The sequence below is a fragment of the Malania oleifera genome, chromosome 1, assembly GCF_029873635.1.
Source record: "Malania oleifera isolate guangnan ecotype guangnan chromosome 1, ASM2987363v1, whole genome shotgun sequence".
Classification (NCBI taxonomy): domain Eukaryota; kingdom Viridiplantae; phylum Streptophyta; class Magnoliopsida; order Santalales; family Ximeniaceae; genus Malania; species Malania oleifera.
This window is the reverse complement of record NC_080417.1, coordinates 70,523,515-70,531,690: the sequence shown is the minus strand read 5'-3', so window position 1 is coordinate 70,531,690 and position 8,176 is coordinate 70,523,515. Positions and strand designations below refer to the sequence as shown.

Here is an 8,176-nt window from a genome sequence, read left to right as displayed (position 1 = left end):
GTGTTCCCTAAGGTCTTTCTATGGTCATTTGATTTTCAGGATATGTTCGATTTGAGCTTACCTATTAGACCAGGCATGTGATGTGTGTGAGATTATTACAAACCAATGACCCTAATTACTATTATAGACCTTTGAATAAATATAAGATACAATACAAATAGAAATTAGGTCTTCAACTTCACTTTCTCTTTGTGCATTATGATTTGCCAATTTGAGTTCCTGCAAATAACTTCAAATACCCATTAGACACAATGAGTATTTGTCATAATCAAAACCGGGCGTGACCTATAAGGTCAGCAAAAAAATTGCCAAAAAATTATAAATTATGCAATAAAACTCAAAAATGATAAATTCGAAACTTTGTTAAAATATTGGATGTAATTAGACATTTAATTCAAAACGAAAAGGCTTAGTGCATGGTCCAGTGTGTGTGGCTACTATATGGCATGACAAGGCTTAGTGCATGGCCTAGTGTGTGTGGCCACTACATGGCATGAATGATAAGAGCCGACATCGAAGGATTAAAAAACAACGTCGCTATGAACGCTTGGCTGCCATAAGCCAGTTATCCTTGTGGTAACTTTTCTGACACCTTTAGCTTCAAATTTTGAAGGTCTAAGGATCAATGGGCCACACTTTCATGGTTCGTGTTCGTACTAAAAATCAAAATCAAACTAGCTTTTACCCTTTTTCTTCCACACGATATTTTTATTCTTGTTGAGCTTATCTTAGGACACCTGTATTATCGTTTAACAGATGTGCCGCCCTAGCAAAACTCCCCAACTGACAATGTCTTCCGCTCGAATTGGCTCATTGAAACAGGCCTTGGGTCCAAAAAAGGGGCGACAACCCCGCCTCTGATTCACGGAATAAGTAAAATAATGTTAAAAGTAGTGGTATTTCACTTGCGCCGTTTCTGGCTCCCACTTATCCTACACCTCTGAAGTCATTTCACAAAGTCAGACTAGAGTCAAGCTCAACGGGGACTTCTTCCCTCGTTGATTCTGGTGATTTCATTGGATAGTAGACAGGGACAGTGGGAATCTCATTAATTCATTTATGCGCGTCACTAATTAGATGACGAGGCATTTGGATACCTTAAAAGAGTCATAGTTACTCCCCGTTTACCCGCGTTTGGTTTATTTTCTTCACTTTGACATTCAGAGCACTGGACAAAAATCACATTGTGTGAGCATCCTCAGGGACCATCGCAATGCTTTGTTTTAATTAAATAGTTAGATTCCCCTTGTTCGTACCAGTTCTGCGTTGAATGTTTGACGCCTGAGGAAGGCCTCGAAGGAACCATTCCCAATCCATTCCCCGAGCAACATGCCAAAACCCACTGTTGCCGCAAGAGCAGTTCGAGCGGTCCATCGACAGCTCACGGTTTCAAGACTAAAACCCCCGTGCCCAGCCCTCAGAGCCAATCCTTTTGCCGAGGTTACGGATCCATTTTGCTGACTTCCCTTTCCTACACTGTTCCATTGACCAGAGGTTGTTCACCTTGGAAACCTGAGGCGGTTATAAGTACGACTGGGTGTGGACAGCACTCAATCCTCCATATTTTCAAGGGCCACCAAGGGCGCACCGGATACCGCGCGATGTGCAGTGCTATTTCAGCCGCTGGACCCTACCTCCAATTGAGCCATTTCTAGGGTGGGAAAGCTATTAAACAAAAAAGATAACTCTTCCTGAGGCCCACAGTGACGTCTCTAGACTTCCTAATGTTACCGTCAACTGCCACATCTTGGTTCAATAATTTTAACCTGATTCCCTTTTGAAGTCTACGCACTCGGCGCTATAAAATGGGCTTCCCCTGCTTCTTAGGATTGACTGACCCATGTGCAAGTGTCATTCACATGGAACCTTTCCCCTCTTCGGCCTTCAATGTTCTCATTTGAATATTTGCTACTACCACCAAGATCCGTACTGATGGCAGCTCCACCCAAGCTTACACCCAAGGTTTTACAGCAACCACCGCGCCCTCCTACTCATCGAGACCTGGAAATTGCCTCGACGGCTGAGTATAGGTCACGCGCTTTAGCGACATCCATTTTCAGGGCTAGTTAATTCAGCAGGTGAGTTGTTACACACTCCTTAGTGGATTTCAACTTCCATGACCACCGTGCTGCTGTTTTAATTGACCAACACCTTTTGTGGGTTCTAGGTTAGCATGTAGTTAGGCACCGTAATTCTACTTCTAGTTCATCCCGCATCTACAGTTCTGCTTACCAAAAATGGCCCACTTGGAGCTACCAATTCCATAACATGGCTCAACAAAGCAACCATGTTGTCTTAACTATTTAAAGTTTGAGAATAGGTCGAGGGCGTTGCGCCCCCGATACCTCTAATCATTGGCTTTACCTGATAGAACTCGACAAAACTCTAGCTATCTTGAGGGAAACTTCGGAGGGAACCAACTACTAGATGGTTTGATTAGTCTTTCGCCCCTATACCCAAGTCAGATGAACAATTTGCACGTCAAAATCACTACGGGCCTCCACCAGAGTTTCCACTGGCTTCGCCGTGCTCAGGCATAGTTCACCATCTTTCGGGTCCCAACAAGCATGCTCACACTCAAACCCTTCTCAGAAGATTAAGATCGGTCAGCAGTGCAATCCATAAGGGGATCCCACCAATTAACTTCCTTGCGCCTTACAAGTTTACTCACTCATTGACTCGCACACATATCAGACTCCTTAGTTTGTGTTTCAAGACGGGTCTAATGAGGAGTCCGCAGGCCGATGCCTAGAGCACACAAGTGCATAAGCATGCCATAACAGAGTGCACTACCCACCACGATCATAGCAATGACATCTTCACAAGCATATCAACAACCTGGGCTTACGACACTGCCACAATCCACATCGGTCCACATCCTGAGTCGATCGGTGGACCGGCTTATCACCATTCAACATCTGATCGAGATGCATCGCTGGCCCTCATCCGCTTCCCTTCCGACAATGTCAAGCACTCGTTGATTCTATTTTCAAATTCCTTTTCATCTTTCCCTCGTGGTACTTGTTTTCTATTGGTATCTCACCAATATTTAGCCTTGGATGAAATTTACTGCTCAATTAGGGCTACATTCCCAAACAACCCGACTCTTCGACACCACCTCATAATGCAACAGGGTCTGAGCACGACGAGGTTCTCACCCCCTCCGGCGCCTCCTTCCAGGGGACTTAGGCCCAGTTTGTCACTGAGGACGCTTCTACAGACTATAATTCAAACAACATTGTTTCCTGATTCTCAAGTTGGGCTCTTCCCAGTTCGCTCATTGTTACTAAAAGAATCCTTGTAAGTTTCTTTTCCTCCACTTATTGATATGCTTAAACTTAGTGGGTAGCCCCACCTGACCTGGGGTCGCGATAGAGTATTGTCTATTATAGAAAAATACTAAAGGGTCGAGTGAGATCCTTACGTCAATACAACTCAAATGATGGAGCATGCCACAATGAAAGGGTCTAACAACCACCAACCACCATTTTGTGTGTTGTTAAGACCTCATATTTTCAACCAACCGCCCACAACTAAGTGCACGGGAGGCCAACATTCACCCACATAGTATCCCACCCCTAACAATGTTTTGTGAGAGAGGGTTTAGGGTGACGGATCATGTGAGACCCAAGCAGACGTACCCTCAACCTAATGGCTTCGAGTGCAACTTGCATTCAAAGACTCGATGATTCACTTGATTCTGCAATTCACACCAAGTATTGCATTTTTCTGCATTCTTCATTGACGTAAGAGCTGAGATATCCATTGTCGAGAGTCATTATGGTTAAAAAAATAAACACATCCCATTGCACCATAGACAAGGCAATAAGAGAATATTCTTTTATTTTAATTCCTTGGCATATGTCATGCCCAGGTTATTGTGAAACTCATCGAAATGAGCATGCAAACAAACAGGATTTCCCATTCAATAAAAAATGTGGAACACCTGCATTGCAATGTTCAAATTGACAAAGGTGAGGTGAGCATGAAGCAATCACCACTATGTAAATAACATGTTCACAGGTCATTCTTTGACAAGTATTGACAATGATCCTTCCACAAGTTCACCTACGAAAACCTTGTTACGACTTCTCCCTCCTCTAAAGGATAAGGTTCAGTGGACTTCATCTGACGTTGCCATCAATGAACTGCCTATGTCGCTGCAATTCGAACACTTTACCAGACCATTCAATTAATAGGAGCAATGGGCGGTGTGTACAAAGGGCAGGGATGTAGTCAACATGAGCTGATGACTTGAGCTTACTAGGAATTCCTCGTTGAAGACCAACAATTGCAATGATCTATTCCCATCATGATGAACTTTCAAAGATTACTTGTGCCTGTCAGCCAAGGCTATAGACTCGTTGAGTATATGAGTGTAGCGCGCGTGCGGCCCAGAACATCTAAGGGCATCACAGTCCTATTATTGCCTCAAACTTTCGTGGCCTAATTGGCCATAGTCCCTCTAAGAAGCTAGCCATGAAGGGTCACCTCCACATAGCTAGTTAGCAGGCTGAGGTCTCATTCGTTAACGGAACTAACCAGACAAATCACTCCACCAACTAAGAACGGCCATGCACCACCACTCATAGAATCAAGAAAGAGCTGGTTTGAAGAAAGAGCTCTCAGTAGAGCTCTCAATTAGCAGCTTTTTAGAGAGAGAGTCTCTCCTTTCTCACTAGGAAGGTGCAAGCTCTGAGGTTGATCATGAGTTCATCTTGATTCTTGGCAGGTTTGGTGTTGATTGGTAGAATCGAAGGAAGATTGGAGTTGGATCTTGCTGCGGCTTGGATTTTATTTCAGGTTGCAACTTAGGATTGAGTCGTTGGGGTAGATTATCACTTTCCCACCCATGTTAGGTTTCAAATTTTGAACCCCACTATACACGATGGATGGTGTTGCAGCAGACATGGAGCATGAATTAGTGGCACAGATGGAGATTGCAAAGGAGAAAGTTGAAAAAGCTTTAAGATTCATTGAGTTCAGAGGTGGAGATCGGGAGGTTTGGGCTCTGAGGAGTGCGTAGGAAGTTATAGAGGAATAGACCAGACTTGCGAAGAACCTTGAGATGAAATTCTAGTAATCAAAAGCTAGCCTCACCCCAGAGAGGCTTATGGAGATCATTCAAGACCATCTGGGTTTGACTGCATGCGATTTGGAAGATGATAGGAGAGATGGTCCCTCGATGGGTGTGGGTATGGCAACTCCCATGGTTCTATATGAAAAATTCATGGAAGCATTAAGGCTTATGGAGAAGGAGGAATCTCCCAAATGCATGGGTGAAACGAAAAGGCCAGAGGTAGGGAAGCGACTCTAGGGAGATGACAAACATGACTGTCTTGGTAATAGGATAGATGAGACTGGGAATCATTCTAAGGTTGGAAGGAAGGATCAGAAGGAAAGAATAGTAATGAGGCATAACAAAAAGGTAGCCTGGTTGGAACTGTTTGCCAATAACAGGAAACTAGAGGCTTGTACCCCGATTCCTTCCTTCCCCTCGGATGGTCAGGGTGTGAGGTTGAATCTCTCAGATATGTCTAGACCAAAAGACTCCCATCTGAAATGCTTGGTAGGATACTTTGAAGGGAATTTCCTAGGAAGCAATGCCCTAAGCACAATTCTAAGCTCGTGGAAAGCTGAAGTCTCATGTATAAAGCATGTGGATGGATGGATTGTCTTCAAATTACAGAAGGAGTAGTTCGATAAGGTATTGCAAAAGGTACCCTATGCAATCAATGGCAAGACTCTCTTCATGAAGAGGATGCCTGAGAAATTCCAGTTCGAACTAGAGCATAGAACAACTTTGCCAGTATGGATCCAGCTGTGAAATATACCAATAGAAATGTGGACCCTGATGGCTTTAGGAAGGAACTATTCGAAAGTGGGCAAGCCACTCTGTGCAGATAAATTAACCATGATGCAGGCCATGATCTCTTTTGCTCGAGTTATATTTGAAGTGGATGACGTGAAGGAGGTAAAACATTCTGTCAATATCATCAAGCTAGATGAGGAGGAATTGAACCCGACAGTTATATATGAAAAAATGCCTTGCTACTGTACCCACTGTAAGTATGTGGGGAATTCTATAAGTATGTGTGGATTCAGGAAACAAAATAGAGGACCTATTAGTTCAAAGGTGTATGTGGCCAAAATGACTAATATAGGGACCAAAGCTGAAGTCAGGGATGAAAATAAAGAGAAAACAACTATGGAAGGGGAGAAGGACGGTGAAACAAATGAGGATCAGAATCAGGGAGCTAAAAATGATAATGAATATGAAGTTGACATAGTCTATAATCCCTTAATCAGGCCAACTACATGGAGAACTCAAGTAGAGGAAATCCTTAGAGATATAACCAATGACTTATTCCTAGAATCAGGTTAGGGGGGGTGAGTCAAGTGTTTCGAGGTGTATGGGGCATTCTAGGGGAGCTAGAATATAGGGGCAGAAGAGGACATGTGGAGGGAGGTTGTGAAATAAAAAGAATCCAATTACCCTATAACAGAGGGTGAAAGAATTGTGGAGACTTTGGGGGCCTGTATTCCTTTAACTGGCTAGGCTCAGACTTCCAGAAACACATAGACACAGGCTCGAGACATACATCTGGGCTACCTCAAAATGAGGACCATCTAGTGATATGTGCACTGCAGACAAAATGATGGCTTCACAGTAGTTAAAGGTAAGAAGAACATCAAGAAAGGGGTAGGGCAAACACATTAGAATAGGAGGGGGGGTCTGTCTCCCATCCTAATCAATGAAGTTAGTCGCATGGAACATCAGGGGCTTAAATAGGCCCCTAAAACAAAATGAGATTTTTGATCTCATTAAGAAAAATAAATTGGACATGATGGGAATTTTAGAGACCAAGTTATCTGATGATAAGCTAAATGGTATGATGAACAGAAAATTCAAGAATTGGAAATAACTAAATAAATTTGAGGCACACAGGAGAGGGAAATTGTTGTGTTGTGGAACCCACAGACAGTGCAAGTCTTAGCACACCATATGAACCCTCAAGTTGTACACTATAGAGTTAAATGTCATGTCACTTCGAAGGAGTTTGTTGTGACCTTTATATATGGGTTTAATACAGTGGTAAGAAGAAGGGAACTATGGAGAGACATAATTCATTATGGAAGTGGATACTCAGGACCATGGCTATTGATGGGTGATTTTAATTGCGTCCTAGATGCAAAGGAGAAAAGAAATGGAATTCCTTCTTCAGATTATAAGGTAAAAGACTTCAGAGATTGTCTCAATGAAGCTGGGCTATGTGATTTAAATTCTACTAGGTCCTTCCTTACTTGGTCTAACAGAAGTGTTTGGTGTAAACTTGATAGGGTGATAGTAAATCAGGGTTGGCTAATGGAAAATTGGAATGCTCAGGTTTGATTTCAATTCCTTGGTGTACTCTCTGATCACTCTATGAGTCTAGTTTCTCTGTTTAATCTCTAGGAGATGGGTAAAATCCCATTCAAATTCTTTAACATATGGACAAACCATAGTGACTTCCAGAAAACTATTGAACAAGTGTGGGGTAAGCACTATGATGGATACAATCAGTTCAGACTGGTAAAGAAGTTGCAGGCTCTGAAGATCCCATTGAAGGTTCTTAACAAACTCCATTTCTCCCACATTTAAGCTAGATGAGAAAGTGCTTCTGCTGAACTACTTGAAATTCAGGAGAAGCTACACAATTCTCCGTCTAGTTCCATACAACAGAAAGAGCTTATTTCAAAAAGGAGAGAGATTGGAAGGACCTAACAGGCAGTTTGCAGCACAAGTGGCCAAATGTAGATATCTAAAGAATTGTGATAGAGGAACAACTTATTTTCATGCTATATTGAAGAGGAACAAAACTACCCTAGTCAAATATCCTAAACCCAAAATCCGAAACCCTAAACCCTAAACCCTATAACCCTCAATGCTAAACCTTATACCCAAATCCCTAAACCCTAAACCCTAAATCCTACACCCAAAAACCAAAAACCCGAAAACCAAAGCCCTAGACCCGAAACCATAAACCTTAATCCCAAAACCCTAAACCTTAAACCTTAAACCCTAAACCCTAAACCTTAAACCCTAAATTCAAAACACTAAGCCCAAAACCCTAAACCTAAACACTAAAACCTAAAACCTAAACCCTAAAACCTAACCACCTAAACCCCAAACCCA

General features: G+C 42.6%; 1 non-coding gene and 1 pseudogene across 1 annotated transcript; both read right to left on the bottom strand.

The window, feature by feature from the left end:
• Positions 1-236: 236 nt before the first annotated feature.
• On the bottom strand, positions 237-3,369 carry LOC131147507 (28S ribosomal RNA; annotated as a pseudogene).
• Positions 3,370-3,621: 252 nt separating this feature from the next.
• On the bottom strand, positions 3,622-3,777 carry LOC131147269 (5.8S ribosomal RNA). Its single transcript, XR_009134662.1, has one exon. It is a non-coding gene; the product is annotated as a 5.8S ribosomal RNA (ribosomal RNA).
• Positions 3,778-8,176: the final 4,399 nt, after the last annotated feature.